The following is a 19031-nucleotide window of genomic DNA, read 5'->3' as shown; positions in this document are numbered from 1 at the left end:
ACACCACAGTTCAAAAGCATCAATTCTTCAGTGCTCAGCTTTCTTCACAGTCCAACTCTCACATCCATACATGACCAGAGGAAAAACCATAGCCTTGACTAGATGGACCTTTGTTGGCAAAGTAATGTCTCTGCTTTTCAATATACTATCTAGGTTGGTCATAACTTTTCTTCCAAGGAGTAAGCGTCTTTTAATTTCATGGCTGCAGTCACCATCTGCAGTGATTTTGGAGCCCAGAAAAATAAAGTCTGACTCTGTTTCCACTGTTTCCCCATCTATTTCCCATGAAGTGATGGGACCGGATGCCATGGTCTTTGTTTTCTGAATGTTGAGCTTTAAGCCAACTTTTTCACTCTCCTCTTTCACTTTCATCAAGAGGCTTTTGAGTTCCTCTTCACTTTCTACCATAAGGGTTGTGTCATCTGCATACCTGAGGTTGTTGATATTTCTCCCTGCAATCTTGATTCCAGCTTGTGCTTCTTCCAGCCTAGAGTTTCGCATGATGTACTCTGCAGTAGGGCTAATAACTAGATTGAAAAGAGATGTGAAAATCTAAAGTCTCTTATTTATATGGATACTCATTACCATGTCTATTACTGAAAGCATTTGAATGAGAAAAATGATTGAATAAACGTGAATCAATAAAATTTCCTAACATTTATTATTTTTGTTCCCTAACCAAGAAGAACTTAAAGCAGTCCTTATCTTCGACTTATTTTTGCTATTTATCTAAAAGCAGTGTACAAGGTATGGGTTGTTCCCACATACACTGGGGTAAGTGTAATGTTAACATCTACTAGCAAAATACTCAGCAACCTATTAAAATACATCCCTAAGTGGAACAAATTTCGTTAAGGCATATCTGTTTCAAAATAATCCTAATTATGTCTCCAACACTGAGTGTCTTTTTGACCCTGGTTTGTAAGTATGCAAGTGTGTTATGAGAACATATGGAAATATTTTGAAACTAAAGAAACAAAATTAAGAAGTGAACAGGAAATAGATAACCACTCAGTAACCACTGAGGAACAAACAGATCTGGATTATGTGAAAATGTTGGCTCTCTATTAAAGGAGTTATAAAAAGTATAAAGGCATTGAAATTTATACACTTTTTGAGGAATTACAAGTAAGAAACACAGATAACAGACTGGTTCACTGCCAAAGAGAAATCATTTTCTGAAAATAGAAATTCTATTACCGTTCAAATACTCACCAAAGAGAGTAAACCAAAAAACTTCTTCCCATAGATTAATCAGTGACAATTGTCTTAAGATATTAACTCAGGCAACATCAATTCAATTAGAACATTCCTTTGTTTTCCATGTCACCCCTATCAGAGACCATTTTCTATAAGAGTAGATTATTAACAGAATCCAGACAAATTTCCCTGGCTTGATAATGTGAGACCTCTTCAATGGCCTTAAATGAAATGAATGACAAGCTAGTTATGGATGCAAAATTTATTATAGGTAGCATATAACACTAATGTCATGCACTTGTTTGGTAGAACATTTCTAAAAGCAATATGTTCTATTTTCACATGTTTCAAGTATTCATACAGTGATGTTAAAACTATTCAATACATACTTTCTACTAGCAAGACTGAAGACATGTTTCACAAATGTATTTCATGCATGGTAATCCCCAACTCTTTTGGGGAAAGTTATCCTTCACTAGCCTGTATAGTACCAGTTACTAATAACCATTAAAGGGATTCAAAAATAAGAGAGGAAGGTCCCAAGCATTTGGTTTTTTCACCTCACCCATAAAATTTGCCTACTAATTTAGTTTTAAGGGCAAAACTATTGATAGACAAAGAGAATATAAGGCTGAAAGTGACTTGAATCTTATTTTTCACTTTTAAAATTGAAGAATTATATTCAAACAGAGAAGTGAGCAAATTTTGAAATGGTCCATGACTATGTATGTGTGTGTGCTCAGTCACATCTGACTCTTTGCAACTCCCTGGACTAAGCCTGCTAGTCCCCTCTGCCCATGGAATTTTCCAGACAAAAATATTGGAGTAGGTTGCCATTTCCTTCTCCAGCGGATCTTCCCAACCCAAGGATCAAACCTGCATCTCCTGCATTGGCAGGTGGATTCTTTATCCCTGAGCCACCTGGAAAGCCCCCATGACTTTGTAGCCAACACTAGACCAAGGAAGACATGGTGGGCTCTTTTGGTTTGTTCCTGATTTCAGTAGGAAATTTTTGAAATTTAACCATTGGTTTAACCAAAATTTAACCATTTACGTTAGATGCTAATTTCTAGTATTAACTTTACACTGGTCTTATTAAGTTTAAATTTTTCCTCTTTTTATCTCCTTGAGGAATATGCCTCTGCTGTTGTTTCTTCCAAATGTATTTGGAAGACTTCATTATGGAGACAGTTATTGAAGCTGTTGTATCTGTAGTCTATGTATGAAGTTTTTTTTTTTTTTTTTTAAGTTAGAGTTTCCATTTCAATAGGAGAATACAGACTATTCGAATATACTATTGGGTAACTCAGCTGGTAAAGAACTTGCCTGCAATGCAGGAGAACCCAATTCCATTCCTGGGTCAGGAACTTCCCCTGGAGAATGGAGAGGCTACCCACTCCAGTATTCCTCGGCTTCCTGTGTGGCTCAGATGGTAAAGAATCCGCCTGCAATGCGGCAGACCTGGGTTCAGTCCCTGGGCTGGGAACCCTGGAAAAGAGCATGGAAACTTACTCCAGTATTCTTGCCTGGGAGAGTCCCCAGGGACAGTGGAGCCTGGTGGGCTACAGTCCATGGTGTTGCAAAGAGTTGGACAGAACTGAATGACTAAGCACAGCACAGAGCACATTCTAAGTTCAGTATGTTGAATTTTTCTAGACATTTGTACATTTCAAAGTATTCAAATTTATTCGCAAAAAGGGGACTTCAAGCTTCTCTTGTGGGCAAATACTATAAAATTTATAATACTGCCCCCTCTTTTGTTGATAATATTAGTAAATTGTACCTCTGACTTTCTCATTAGTTCTCATCAGGGCCTCTCATCAGGGCCTCAGTTTTATTCTTTCCACAAAGATTTTTTTCTTTCAGTTGAATACACTTCCATTTTATAAATTTCTGCCTGTGTTTTACTTTTTGTATTATTTTACTTACTTTTCAGGTATTTTAAAGTTTCTTCTAGATACATAGGTTGATTCTTAATTTTTCTTCTTCATCAGTATAATCATTTAAAGCTATTTTCCTCTGAGCACAGCAATAGCTGTGTCCCACAAGTTTTTATACCATGTTTTATTGCCATTTTTACATATTTTGCTAATTTTCTTTGATTTCTAATTAAACCTACAGGATAATTAGAAGTATATAGGTTAACTTCCAAAGAAATATTTTTCCTACTTAGTTTTTGTTAACAGTTTCGACCTTATTCTATATTCATATGTTCTATCCTTCTATCCTTTAAAATTTATTGACATTAATTTGTGGTCTTGTTCAGTCGTGTGTATGTGGTCTTCTGTACATTTGGGTGCAGTGTATCTCTGTGTGCACGCACATGCTCAATAGCAAACCCAAAGAACCACCAAAAAGAAACTTACAATGAAATTAGGTAATTTAGGTGTAAAGGTATTCTCCTCCAAAAAAACAGAAGTGAGGTTGGGGAAACCAACAGCAATCAAAGAACTGAGGAATATCTTTTGGTGTATGGGGAGGCGGGGGTTGGGGTTGGGGGGGGAACTGAGGTAAGCAACAGAGTCTGAGCGTGGGTGAACCCAAACACTGCACTCAACACTTAAAGGCCACTGACACTGCAAGCCCCTGGCACTCCACTCCAGTACTCTTGCCTGGAAAATCCCATGGACCAAGGAGCCTGGTGGGCTGCAGTCCATAGGGTCGCTAAGAGTCGGACACGACTGAGCAACTTCACTTTCACTTTTCACTTTCATGCATTGGGGAAGGAAATGATAACCCACTCCAGTATTCTTGCCTGGAGAATCCCAGGGACGGGGGAGCCTGGTGGGCTGCCGTCTATGGGGTCTCACAGAGTTGGACACGACTGAAGCGACTTAGCAGCAGCAGCGGTCACCCTTTTCATGAAGCCAGGGACGAGACTCTGGAGTGGGTCTGCTGTCGAGATGGATAATCATAATCATAGCATAATCACAGGGGTGACATCCTGTCTCATTCACCATTTTCTGTTGGTTTGAAGCAAGTTACAAGTGCTATCTACCTTCAAAAGCAGAGGACTACACAGAGACATAAGCACCAAGGAGTCACTTGAGAGTGTGTCTGCCACCATCAGTTTTGGGCAAATTGACCTTCCTCAAATCTGTCCTTAAGTTAAAGCGAAAAGAAAGTTTTTTTTAATGTATTCATAGATAAGCTTTATTCCAATGTTTACATAAAAATGAGTTGATGTCGAACAGGAAAAGGTTTTTACAAAGGGTTAAAATTTATCAAACAACAGAACTTGATCCTTCCCTTTAGTTTGAATTCAGTTGGCTGACGCATCGTTATTAGTATCCACCCTCAATAATCATTTTCATCACACACAATATCTAAACAGCTTCAGGTGGCACTTCCTATTTCTCTGGAAGTCTCTTAAACGGCTTTCAGTTACAAGAGAAGGGCAAGGATTTCATTGGCTTATAATCTACTCCACTCCACTGGAGGCAAAGATACATCCCTCAATTCTCTTGTTTAAATTGTGGTGTTGGCAAAGTGTCCAAATGAAGAATTTAATGCTAACACACAAAGAACATAGTATAATCTATGTATAACAGTAACTTTGCTTCAAATTTTTTTCATTAAGAATTATTTTTATTCTCTCTCCACAAGGAAGTTATAAAAATACCTGTAAAAACATTGGAAAGGCTCTTTAAAATCCTGGAATGAAAAATTCTGAAGTATAAATTATGATACATCTTCTATGATTTGCAAATAAAGAATAAAATAAATTCTACAAGTTGGAATTTCTCAGTGATTTTGGCAGGAATTTACCAGAAGGACCCAGAACATCAAACCTTAAAAAATTTCTATTTTCATTCCAATTAAATTTTTGAAAAGCTGTATAATCTGTTGAAAGGTACAGTCCACATACAAACTTGCTTCTGCCGTTAATGATGAAGTCCATCTGAAGGGCAGAGATTTGTACGCTGGATGCACCAGGTTCTTCCATGCAACTGACTGGTTTTCTCTTGTTGTTTTCCATCATGTTTTAAAGTAAATATATATATACATATGGTAAAAATTTTAATGGTACAAGAAGATTTAAAATAATCAGTAAATATCCTTTTTGCCCATGACCTAGAAAATCTGATGTCTTCCAAATCATCAGTCACATGAATAATTTGCAAGGTGAAGTCAACCTTAGAATCTCTTCACCTGAAAATTATTCTCAGGATTTCTGGAATGTGTTGATTCTCTCATGTATTACCTCCGTTACGAAAGCCATGCAGTCTTCTAAAAAAAACGAACTATGAAAGCAACTCGCACACTCTGCTTTTTCAACAGAGCAAGTCCAGGCAACACCTTGTACTTTGTGGATCTGGTCTTGGCTACAGGCAGAAGCTCAGGTATCAGCCAGAGATGGGTGGGTGGCCAGAGCTCAGCCAAGCCCTTCCTGAATGCCTCGGATCCTCCAGGCCAGCTGCACATCCTTTGGGAAGAGCGTGATGCGGCTGGCGTGTAAGGAGAGGAGATAGGCATCCTCGAAGAGATGAACTAGAAACGCTTCTGCCGCCTCAGGGCCAACAGGGCCTGGGCTTGCCAATTGAAGTCCATACCACTAGTGAATTGAACACATATTTCTCTTGCCAGGCGGCAGAAGGGGGGTCTTTCTTAACAGCAGGTGTGTGGTCTTCTGAAGAGTTCGGAACTCCTTCAGGATTCCATGTCTCTGGCGAGCAAGTGTACAGGAGGACGTGCTTAAGGACGCAGCCGCGGGCGGGCGCCAGGCTCCCGGGGCGCCTCCTTGGTGTTTTGGACTTGCGTCTCTGGCAGCGCGGGCCCATGGCGGGTGCGCAGGGCTGCGGCCCCACAGCTCCTTCTAGTTCTTGGAAAAGTAAGACTTTACAAAGCAGATCTCTCTGGATAGTCTAGATTATAACTACCAAGGTATAACAGTACACCAATCATCAATTGGTACCTAATTTATGTTCTTTGATATCATAAAGAAGGTTAAAACTTTGCTTCTCAGTCTCTAGGATCCTGTTTAAAATTTTTATTCTGTTATTTTTGGTTTCTATGAAGGTTGCCCAGAGTTATTCACTGGCAAAGACCTTGAAGTAAAATATTCTATCAAATGCTAGGCTCAACTCTGTTTTACCTCTTTCAGAGACCTATCTTGTTGGCTTGGTTTTGTTATGAAAATTAGTTTATAATAGTATATAATAATATTTAAAAGTTGATTTTATATCTATACATCCATTCCTTTTTTCCTAATGTCATTTCATTATTTTTGTTACTAGTATATTTGTTCTCTGAAATGAGTTGATAACTTGAAGGTTATCAGTTCACTTGCTGTCATGTCTGACTCTGTGACCCCATGGACTGCCACCTACCAGTCTATCCTGTCCATCACCAACTCCCAGAGCTTAAACTCATGAACATTGAATCACTGATGCCATCCAACCATCTCATCCTCTGTCATCTCCTTCTCCTCCCACCTTCAATCTATCCCAGCAGCGTGGTCTTTTCAAATGAGTCAGTTCTTCGCATCAGGTGGCCAAAGTATTGGAATTTCAGCTACAGCATTAGTCCTTCCAGTGAATATTCAGGACTGACTTCCTTTAGGATGAAGTGGTTGGATCTCCTTGCAGTCCAAGGGACTCTCAAGAGTCTTCTCCAACACCACAGTTCAAAAGCATCAATTCTTCGGCACTCAGCTTTCCTCACAGTCCAACTCTCAATACATGACCACTGGAAAAACCATAGCTTTGACTAGACGGAACTTTGTTGGCAAACTAATGTCTCTGCTTTTTAACATACTATCTAGGTTGGTCATAGCTTTTCTTCCAAGGAGTAAGCGTCTTTTAATTTCATGGCTGTAGTCACCACAAGCAGTGATTTTGGAGCCCAAGAAAATAAAGTCTGTCACTGTTTCCATTATTTTCCCATCTATTTACCACAAAGTGATGGGACCAGATGCCATGATCTTCGTTTTCTGAATGTTGAACTTTAAGCCAAGTTTTTCACTCTCCTCTTTCTCTTTCTCTTTCATCAAGAGGCTCTTTAGTTGTTCTTCGCTTTCTGCCATAAGTGTGATGTCTGCATATCTGAGGTTATTGATATTTCTCCCAGCAATCTTGATTCCAGCTTGTGCTTCTTCCAGCCCAGTGTTTCTCATGAGGTACTCTGCATATAAGTTAAATAGGCAGGGTGACAATATATAGCCTTGACGTACTCCTTTTCCTATTTGGAACCAGTCTGTTGTTCCATGTCCATTTCTAACTGTTGCTTCCTGACCTGCATACAGATTTCTCAAGAGGCAGGTCAGGTGGTCTGGTATTCCCATCTCTTTCAGAATTTTCCACAGTTTGTTGTGATTCACAAAGTCAAAGGCTTTGGTATAGTGAATAACACAAAGGTAGACATTTTTCTGGATGATTTCAGTGATCGAATGGATGTTGGCAATTTGATCTCTGGTTCCTCTACCTTTTCTAAATCCAGATTGAACATCTGGAATTCACAGATCATGTACTGTTGAAGCCTGGCTTGGAGAATTTTGACCATTACTTTGCTAACATGTGAGATGACAGTTAATCTAGACTACAGCTAATGTAGTAGGAAAAATGTGTCAATTTCTATAAAAAGTTTGGAAAACAGACATTAGAGAATTACATTGCTATTAAATATGCTAGAAAAATATATATATAGTTGATAGTGCATTTAAATATTCCAACAAATCATGTAATTGATCTTAATCATGATTGTTATTTTCAACTTCCAAATATAAATTCAGCTGCTAGCCATATAGCTTCATCATTAGTTGGCCTCTTTGGCATTTTTGGAAGTGATATGGTAGAAAATATATGCAGAAAACATAATTTTTTGATGATCCTAAGCTGGAAAGGATTCCTTGAGATACAGGATATTTATCACTATGTGGCAAGACCTTTGTGAAGTGAAGTGTATGTTGCTCAGTTGTGTTTGACTCTTTGTGACCCCATGGACTATATTCCACCAAGCTCTTCTCTCCATGGAATTCTCCAGGCATGAATATTGGAGTGTTTTGCAGTTCTCTTCTCCAGGGAACTATCACCACCCAGGGATCCAATCCAGATCACCTGCACTGCAGACAGATTCGTTACCATCTAGATTCCATAACACCCAATATAATACATCTAGGCTTTGAAGTATTATCTGACTTCTAAGATCAATTTCCTTCTATCCCCTAAATGTTATACTTCATGGAAGAAAGGGGAAAAAAGTATATTATTTAAGAATGGAATAATCCTTGGAAAGCACAAGTTTTCTTATTCTTAAATAGAAAGTAATGAGAAGAAAAATGATAAAGAAATGTTGTACTGGAGAGGACGAAGAAAAAGCTTCTTCCTTATGACATTAAGCTGAGTTCCCTGGCTGAATGGCAGAAAGCAAGTTTGCACTGTGAGTGCCAGGTGTATTGGTACAACTTGGGGGTGCATCCTTTGTGCTGCAAACAGCCTGTTCAGTTCAGTTCATTTCAGTTGCTCAGTCATGTCCGACTCTTTGCTACCCCATGAGTCAGCAGCACGCCAGGCCTCCCTGTCCATCACCCATCTCCCAGAGTTCACTCAGACTCATGTCCATCAAGTCGGTGATGCCATCCAGCCATCTCATCCTCTGTTGTCCCCTTCTCCTCCTGCCCCCAATCCCTCCCAGCATCAGAGTCTTTTCCAAGGAGTCAACTCTTCGCATGAGGTGGCCAAAGTACTGGAGTTTCAGCTGTAGCATCATTCCCTCCAAAGAAATCCCAGGGCTGATCTCCTTCATAATGGACTGGTTGGATCTCCTTACAGTCCAAGGGACTCTCAAGAGTCTTCTCCAACACCACAATTCAAAAGCAATTTCTCTATTAGTATGAAACTATTTTTTAACAATGTCAAAGTGATAACTTATCTCACAAGGCCTACATTCTAAGTTTGTTTCCTTGTATTCTGTTTTACATTTCTAATTCTCTCATTTTCTGTATAATGGAGAGAGACCTTAAACTCCTTCATATTAAGTTAAAGTGGCTACTGTGAAATACAAAATGGAAACTAAGGTATTGCATCTTCATGCTAGGATATAAGAAAGAGACTGGACCCCACTGGTAGCTGGGGAAAGCCTGACAATGGTAGGGCAGGAATTCCAGGACAAGCCAATAGCTTTATTCAGGGTTGGGTATACTCAGGATACACTAATGAAGCAATGAGAGAATGTGAGAGTAATGATGAAAAAGTGATACGAGGATCTAATTGTCATTTGGCCCATTTTTTTTCCTTAAGGCTTCGGAAGAAGTATATTTACATTATTCCATTAACTTGAGGCTGTACACCATATGAAGCATGTTTGAATAAAATACCCATTACGATCATCTATAAGGTAATGAAATCTATCATCTTCCCACTAAGATGTTTTTGTCTCAGTCTATGACTTGCTACTGCCTACGCTCTATCTGATTGTTATCTGCCAGTCATTCCCCTCAAATGAACATTTTAAGTGTGCTCTGAAAAATAGATGAGGTAGAACACAAGGCATTCATGCTAATATGAAGCGCCTTTCCAACTTGTTGGCCTCCTGGCCCAAACTCCTTCCCTCTAAAAGACAGATGGAGAATGACATCTATTTTCTTTATTACATCAGGTCTTAACCCAACATTAATACCAATTGAATAAAAATCAATTTCAAAACTTCCCCCAAATGTCACATTATTCAAATGGATCATGCTGTCACAAAATGGACTATCTATGAAAGCAATAAAAGTAAAACACAAATGCCCCGTGTTGACATTTCACTGCAGAGCATCTCCACAAATAAGATTCTGGCTTCAGTTCTAGTTGTTGTGCACTTATGAAACGCTAGACACCAAATATAAATCAAATGTTATAAAGCAGCTCCAAGCTCCATGACAGCACAAGAACCTGCAGGAAAAACGGCAGGGAAGTTCTGCTTCTCCTCCCCTCAAACATAAGCAGGCACTTCTTTGCTTCCTTCTTCTTATGCTTATTGTGTTAAAGCTATAAGTTTAGGAAAGGAAATACCTGACTATAAATACTATGCACATTGTAAAGCCTCAATAGGTATTTCTATTAGATATATTGTATCTTATATTTTATGTAATGTTCGATCATATGCTGTTTTCAAGTGTGTTCACAATTGCATTTGATTGGCTAGAGGGATTTTCCATTTAATTGCTATTTTCTCCTTCCAAATTCCCCAACTGAATCACTAACTTGACTATATCCTTTAAAAGGGGTGATGAAAGTACTGCTTTGACTGCCTTACTCTTTTGATCTTCTTTCACCAGTGACTAAGTTTTCTATTTCTAATTACATTTTCTATTTTGATTAAAAGGTACATATAGAAGGCAACCATAGAAAGAAAACTTCCAGTTGAAGTAATATGGAACCCATTTCCTAATTTGGGAGGAAATAAAACTCTTTTTAAGAAATCAAGTAGAAATACAAAAAATATTATAAAGTTTTACAATCATTTCTGAAAAATCCATAAATTCTATTATGGTTTCTTCATTCGCTTATTAGCAATCATTGATATGTATCATCCATTCATTTAAAACTACTTTTCATAATTTTTCACATTTCCTAATCATTGGAATTGGTAGTTTTATACTTTCACTAAGTTGTATTAAAGTTTATTTTTGCTCTTTTACAAAAATTTACTAAAACAGTAAGTTAAATAGCTTCAGAAAGAAGCCAATATTTGAGCAATTTATACACTCAAAAATGCAGGATTAGAAAAGCTTGACGTTTTTCCTCTGGAAACCATTTAGTCTTATAAAACTGTCTGTGTGCTAAGTTCCAAAGCATCTTTCTACACAATGATTTGATACATATTAGGGAAATTCCATGGACGGAGGAGCTTTGTAGGCTGCAGTCCATGGGGTCGCTAAGAGTCGGACACGACTGAGCAACTTCACTTTCACTTTTCACTTTCATACATTGGAGAAGGAAATGGCAACCCACTCCAGTGTTCTTGCCTGGAGAATTCCAGGGACAGAGGAGTCTGGTGGGCTTCCATCTATGGGGTTGCACAGAGTCGGACACGACTGAAGTGACTTAGCAGCAGCAGAGATTCATATTCACTAATGCAAAGGCACAGGAGATATTCTTAAGTTCAAATAATTTTCTTTTACTTGCTAAATCAAATGAATATCCAAGTTTTCTTTTTCAAAAACAGCATATGATTTATGAGGAGGACTGGGGAATTTTACCTCTTTATCTGATAAGTCATTTCTATTACTTCTGGGGCATAAAGTTCTAAAAAGGGGTGAAAGATAAATATCAACTTCTTTTCATTGTCCAAACTTTATTAAAATTTAACAACCTTTTTCAATATTTACATAGAGTACTATATTATCAAGTGTTTAATGTCATGAATTAAAGTCTTTAATGTGAAAGCAGTGAAGTTTTTCCATTGACCAGTACATCATTCTGCTAATATAATTAGTGGTAATTAACCATTATCTCTTAATCAATTCTTTAAAGCTAGCAGGAATCAGTTTTACATCATTCTCATTTAGATGAATAATATATAATCTGCAGAGATTTATTTTTGTCCCATTTAGGTGAAAATATATTTTTCATATCTTAGAGATGATGACCCATTTACCTTACCAATGACTAATCAATGTCAATATTTCCCACACAATACTAAATTCCTTATTAAAATGTAGAAATTTTTTGCAGAGTTTGACCTCTAAAGCATTTAGTAAACTTTCAATTTCCTATGCAGTATGTGAGATACTGACTGAAAAGTGATTTAGAACCATGTAATCTTTTCATTCTCATTTATGTAGTATTATATTAACAAAATTAGAAAATGAACACTAAAGAAGTAAAACAATTTCATTTACAAAAAGATAACCAGAAGTCATTAGTCACTTGCCTATTATTTTTATCATTTTCATAAATCATTTACCTTTAAATTTTAAACATGAAGGTGTTTATCATGTTGCTACAATATTTTGATGATCATTTGTTACACAAATGATATTACATAAGAACTGAGATAAGTTTTGGAAAATTGATAGAATTTTCAGTAATTTTTGTTATTTCAACTACTTTGACAACTGAAATTTAAGGTCCTAAGGATTAAATGTATAGCTGTTAACTCAAATATAGATGTTCTTTGCTTAGAGATATTTAATCTCAAGAAAGTTGGTTTTGAAGTTTCATGTTAATTAAATCAAGTAATAAGATAGGAATGAAGATGGATATTATATAATAGATTTTCTACCAAGAAAACATAAGAATGCTATGAACAGATGTGAAGAAAAAAATGGAACTAAATCTTGATTTCTTAAGCCACATCACACAGTTTCCAAGGAAAGGCTTAGATGTAATTTAGAAAACTCATCCATGTTGAATATTTGGAGATTTGCAAGAGTCTCTGAAGAGAGTTTCTGTGAGAGATGTTATGCTTGTTGTTGTTGTTCAGTTGCTAAGTCGTGTCCAACTGTATGACCCCATCAACTGCAGCACACCATATCTCCCTGTCCTTTGCTATCTCTGGAGTTTGCTCAAACTCATATGCATTGAGTCAGTGATGTTATATGTTATGTTTTTAGCGCCCTCCTAACCACCAAGATACAGGACTAGCCAAAAGCTAGCTATTACTTCTGTTAATAATTTCAGCTAGACTTAACTGGGTTTTCCAAAAAAACCTTGACATGAATTCTAGCCTTGGTAGGTAGAGAAGATTGATTCCTGTGTGAAAATCTAGGAGAGGAACAAGGTGGTTAGTTGCTCCAACTGCATCCCAGAAGGTAATTGCTGTTGCAGTGGATTTAACTTGTTTTCCAGAGTCATAAATGGCATGAGAGTCTACCATCTGAAAGATGTGGACCCCACAAGTGAAAGCGAGCATAAGAATTCCATCAGAACCTTCCCAAATGGATCAATGAGGGGGTGATGTGACCTGAGCATGGGTCCATTTCTGAAGCAGAGCTGTAGAAGCAGTGAATCACCAGCCAGTGAGGAACTGCTCTGCTCAAACCAAGGCAGGAAACCAACACTGAAAAATGTATTGATTCCATTGTAGGGGAAAAACTCAAGTGCTAAGAACCTGCAGTTCAGTTCAGTTGCTCAGTGGTGTCCGACTCTGCAACTCCATGAATCGCAGCACACCAGGCCTCCCTGTCCATCACCAACTCCCGGAGTTCACTCAGACTCATGTCCATTGAGTCAGTGATCCCATCCAGCCATCTCATTCTCTGTTGTCCCCTCTCCTCCTGCCCCCAATCCCTCCCAGCATCAGAGTCTTTGCCAATGAGTCAACTCTTCACATGAGGTGGCCAAAGTACTGGAGTTTCAGCTTTAGCATCATTCCTTCCAAAGAACACCCAGGGCTGATCTCCTTCAGAATGGACTGGTTGGATCTCCTTGCAGTCCAAGGGACTCTCAAGGGTCTTCCCCAGCACCACAGTTCGAAAGCATAGGAAAGTCCAGGTAACAACATTCAGTCACTGGTATCTCTGTCTCTTCCTTGCTTTGATTTTATACCAGGTATCACTGGTTAGTAAAATTAGAAACTCAAGTCAAAGAATTAAGCAGAGAAGGAAGAGATAAAAAAAAAAAAGGCAGACTATTCTAAGTACTGGACTGAGTCTGTTTTCCACTTAACTTCACTGAAGGAGTTTTATTATTCTACAATAAGTAGAAAATAATACTGTCTTCCTCCACAAAATACATTTCAAATGAACATTGGAGGCAAAAATTAAGCCTCTTATACTCCTTTCATCTTATTTGTTCAAAATATTACATGAAGCTTCAGCTTGCCTTTAGAGGCAACCCAGAAATGAAACTAGAAAAGAAAGGAGAAGGGAGAAAAACTGATTGTGATTAAATGTTTACTCTAAGGCAAACAACTTATAAACCTGAAGTAAATGAGAGGACCTGAACTGACAATTATAAATGGTCTCTACCAACATCAGAATGGGAGCTTGAAAGCAAACTGAATTCAAATTTAGATAGAAATTTCACATGTCCTGTATACCCAAATTGTTTTCTATAAACACCTTTGCTGGGCACATACTGTTAAAATTATCTTAAACAAGATTGCAAATTTATACCCCTTTGAGCAGTATGTGAAAATGCAAATCTTACTCTCACAAAACTCTTCAACTTTCACCAATTTCACTGGCAAAAACACCCCAGAATCTCAGTTACAAGGGTATCACGGAGTTGATTTTGTCTGAAGTCTGTTTATGAAGATTTAGAGGTTACCAATAATCATCAACAAGGTTTGAGTCTGGTATTAATTACATTTACTTTCAAGATATTAATTCTATTTACTTCTCAATCCAATACATTCAGAGCTGTATTATGAAAATAAGTCCTAAATATGTCTTACCCTTTCTCCAGCTATAAATGAAAAAGGGTTCAGATTCTCCTTCATTGACATCAATGCACTGATCAGAAAACAATTATACACACTTTAATAGGGGCAATTGTTGGAATGCATAGATGTTGTTAAGTCTCAAGTCTCAAGGTTCAGTTCAGTTCAGTTGCTCAGTTGTGTCCGACTCTTTGCGACCCCATGAATCACAGCACGCCAGGCCTCCCTGACCATCACCAACTCCCGGAGTTCACTCAAACTCATGTCCATCGAGTCGGTGATGCCATCCAGCCATCTCATCCTCTGTTGTCCCCTTTTCTTCCTGCCCCCAATCCCTCCCAGCATCAAAGTCTTTTCCAATGAGTCAACTCTTTGCATGAGGTGGCCAAAGTACTGGAGTTTCAGCTTCAAAATCAGTCCTTCCAAAGAAATCCCAGGGCTGATCTCCTTCAGAATGGACTGGTTGGATCTCCTTGCAGTCCAACAGCCTCACAAGAGTCTTCTCCAACACCACAGTTCAAAAGCATCAAGTCTTTGGTGTTCAGCTTTCTTTATAGTCCAAATGAAAACATCCACACAGGACTACTGGAGAAACCATAGCTTTGACTAGATGGACCTTTGTTGGCAAAGTAATGTCTCTGCTTTTTAGTATGTTGTCTAGGTTGGTCATAGCTTCTCTTTCAAGGAGCAACCATCTTTTAATGTCATGGCGGCAGTCACCATCTGCAGTGATTTTAGAGCCAAAGAAAATAAAGTCTGTCACTGTTTCCATTATTTTCCCACCTATTTGCCATGAACTGATGGGACCAGATGCCATGATCTTAGTTTCCTGAATGTTGGGTTTTAAGCCAGCTTTTTCACTCTCCTCTTTCACTTTCATCAAGAGGCTCTTTAGTTCTTCTTCACTTTCTGCCATAAGGGTAGGGTAATCTGCATATCTGAGGTTATTGATATTTCTCCCAGCAATCTTGATTCCAGCTTGAATCAACTTAGTAATGCAATTTTATAATAAATTGGTGACACAAAGCAAACTCCGAAATTTATTACTTTTCATATTATTACACATTTTAAATAAAACCTTTTCTTTCTTCTGGATAATTACTTAAATATCAAAAGGCAGGTTCATTTAGGTCATAAGTCTCAAGTTATTACCAGGTACTCCCTAGCAGATTTTTTCTACTTCAAGTAATTTTTGACTTTGTTTTGAATCTTTTCAAAGACTTAACTAAAGTTAAATATCTTGTCTCAGCTGAACAAATTTACTGCTGTGTGTTTATACTTTTCCAAAGATATTCAGCAACTATTTATTCATATGATTTTTAAATGAAAAATCAGTAACACAGAAGATCAAATAAGGCATATTTGATACCATGTTTTATAAATGAAGGAAAGTAATATAATGTTTAACAGAAGGTAACAGAATAATTTTGTCCCAGGAATTATCAGTTAGAGGATTGATTATAATTGGCAGGAATTCATAGTGAGTAAGGTAAATGTTTTCATAGTAAATCTCTTCTTTGTCAATAAACAAATAGATTAAAATTAGGTACATGCTCCACTTTGAAAGCACAGAGTTAAACCACTTGAAAATTATGAGTAAAAGTGATGAGAAAATCTTATTAAATAAATGGTGGAACTAAAATTCACCCATAGCTGTAGCAAGTGTCAGAGACTCTCAAATACTGAGGCCTCTAGATAACCACTGGCAATATTCCAGATTTAAAAGTTCTGGAATGATAGGGGCATTTGTCTGTGTAACTTAACATAGCTGATTTTTAATTTTCTTCTACCTTGTTACATAAGAGTATGTCTGACAGAAATTTTATGAGTATTCAAGGTAATAATGTGCTGTTTGCAATGAATTAGACATACATGTATGGACATATGACAATACACTATCTTTGAGTGACTACCATGCGCCAGGAGCTATCCCACAAGAATAGCTATATATCTGTTTATCTCCATTTCAAGCCAACAATTTCTACAAATAAATTAAGCCTGTTCCAAGAATATATAAAAATTATAGGTAAAGAAATGATGGCCCGTTAAAAAAAAGTAAAATACACATTCATTTTATCAATGCTGTTTGACCTGCTTCAAATAATCAGAATACAGAATCCTATTGATTCTAATGCTAGATGATTCTGAAGGTATCCCATAAGGGTATGTATATAAGCTTCTCCGGTGCTTCAAATGGTAAAGAAACTGCCTGCAGTGTAGGAGACCTGAGTTCCGCTGCTGGGCTGGGAAGATCCCTTGGAGAAGGGAATAGCTACCCACTCCAGTATTCTTGCCTGGAGAATTCCATGGACAGAGGATCCTCGCAGGCCCCAGTCCATGGAATAGCAAAGAGTCAGTCACAACCCAGCGGCTAACACACACACTTAATAAGGGTATGCAAAGAAAATTATATAGAATCATCCCCTCTAAAAACACTGTGTACTCTTTTTTTTTTTTTTGATGTTAGTAAGGCTGTGAGAAATCCTTAGAATATAACTAAAGACAACATAAAGAGATAATAAATGGAGAAGAAAAATGACAATATTGATAGAAGCCAAATATTTTGCAAGTTCCAAAGGCCTTGAAGCCAAGGGACCCAGCTGTGTTACTGTTGAAATAGATCTCTATGTTAATATTCCAAAATCTATTAAGGGAGCTAATGGAGAAATTCAGACTAGTAGTGATTGCAAAAAGGAAACACCTGCCCAAGAAACTGTCTTTCATTCCTTAAGATGGGGCCTGGATATGATATTTTAAGTTCACATATCCTTATTAAAATTTTTAAGTTTATATTTTGAATATTGAAAGACATGTGACATTAAAATAATATTTTTAAGATTATATGTCTAGATGCATAAATCTGTAGAAGCCAACATTATTGCCACCTAGAACCTGAAGGCCTTCACATGTTTTTAGGTGTTCTTCTGTACAAGTTCACCAATTTTTAAAACTGTGGCTTCTAAATGAAGAATCAACTCTTTCGTTTGAAGTTCAGACAGAGTATGCTTAGCTCTTTTATTCCCCATTCTAATTAAGTATAGAGGGTTTTGTGGTTTGTTTGTTTTTTTTTTTGCCTGCTTTCACAGCTGTTTTACCAATATGTGTCTTTCCTTAAGAGGTACTCTGGAGTATAAAGTTATAAAAATCAATTCATTCCCATTTGTCCACACAAGTTGTTCCTGTTTCTGGACATATGAATGAGAGTACGGAACTAGTTTCAAACGACTTTACACGAATATATACAAACTTCATTAAATGCAGAATACCTGTCATTACCTGTCACTACCCAAAAGGTTCTTCAAAGAAGTTTCCTATTTGAGCATGCCTGGGGTATTTACTGGAGAATATCTGATTATTCAACTGTCAGTACTACCTGTACTTACTAATTCAAAAATTCTAAGGTCTCAAATTTCTATCCATCTATTCAGTCTCCTGCCTGCAGTGCACGAGACCCACCTGCAGTGCAGGAGACCTGGGTTCAATTCCTGGGTCAGGAAGATCCCCTGGAGAAGGAAATGGCAACCCACTCCAGTATACTTGCCTGGAAAATCCCATGAACACAGGAGCCTCATAGGCTGTAGTCCATGAGTTTGCAAAGAGTCGGGCACGACTGAGCGACTAACACTAACACTTATTCAGTCTCCTGATTGGCATCTATGTCGAGTATCTTCCTTTGTGCAGCTTTATCCTCCATCCTGCTCTCTCTCCCAGGAGGCTGACATGTATGGATTACTTTCATTGGTTCTCATGCTTCTTTGGCTTGGAATCAGAGTTGCCAGTGGGGAATCCCAGTTGGATACCAAAGGAAGGAAAAAGCTTAGCATCTAGTTTTCCCTTTGTTCTTTCCCTGTGAGATTGCATTGGTCTGCTGTGGCCCTTGACTACTCTCAAGACCACATAGCAATGTGAGACTCTTCTTCTCTTCTGCTCCTCATCCATTCAGCCTTGGGTACAATCAGTTGGGCTGCTATCTGCTCTGGGTTCTTTTGATATATTATTTTTAGAAGTTCCCTTACATCCTGTTAACATCCTTATAATTAACCATTTTGTAAACAAATCCTACTTGCACTATCCTATTCATTGCCTCTTGGGACCAAAATGTTACAATATCTTCATTTTGACCTTTCTAAAATTAAGCTCATTAATTCCCTCCGATCTTTTGATTTTTTTTAGAATTCTGTTAATATGATCATTTTTCTAGCCATGTTATGAAATTTGATAAAACCATAACAAGGTTTTTAGAGCAGTGTAATGAACAAGTCTAGTTCATGTATATCCTTTCATTTAATCTCGGAACTTCTGCATTACTTGTACTGCACAGGAAGAAATTTGCTTTGCAGCATGATGCATTGGCCATTCAGAATGGTATCTTAACTTCAGTGCATTTGGCCTTCACTAAATACAGATGACTTCTCTTACCTGAATGACTAGAAGTTAGTTTACTTTCACTTTATCTTTAATGTCTCTTATTTCTATTTTTATGTCCCATTATTTCCAGCCATAGAGCCCTAAATAGATTTCCC

At 37.6% G+C, this 19031-nt stretch overlaps 1 protein-coding gene and 1 pseudogene across 1 annotated transcript in view; both read right to left on the bottom strand.

Moving 5' to 3' along the window:
* Positions 1-19031, bottom strand: part of GPC5 (glypican 5) — a 1587765-nt gene that overhangs the window by 681276 nt on the left and 887458 nt on the right. The window lies entirely within an intron of this gene.
* Positions 5575-5981, bottom strand: LOC120883291 (annotated as a pseudogene).

The sequence above is a fragment of the Oryx dammah genome, unplaced genomic scaffold, assembly GCF_014754425.2.
Source record: "Oryx dammah isolate SB20612 unplaced genomic scaffold, SCBI_Odam_1.1 HiC_scaffold_24, whole genome shotgun sequence".
Classification (NCBI taxonomy): Eukaryota; Metazoa; Chordata; class Mammalia; order Artiodactyla; family Bovidae; genus Oryx; species Oryx dammah.
Note: the sequence above shows the minus strand (reverse complement) of the source record. Positions and strands in the feature narration are given on the sequence as shown.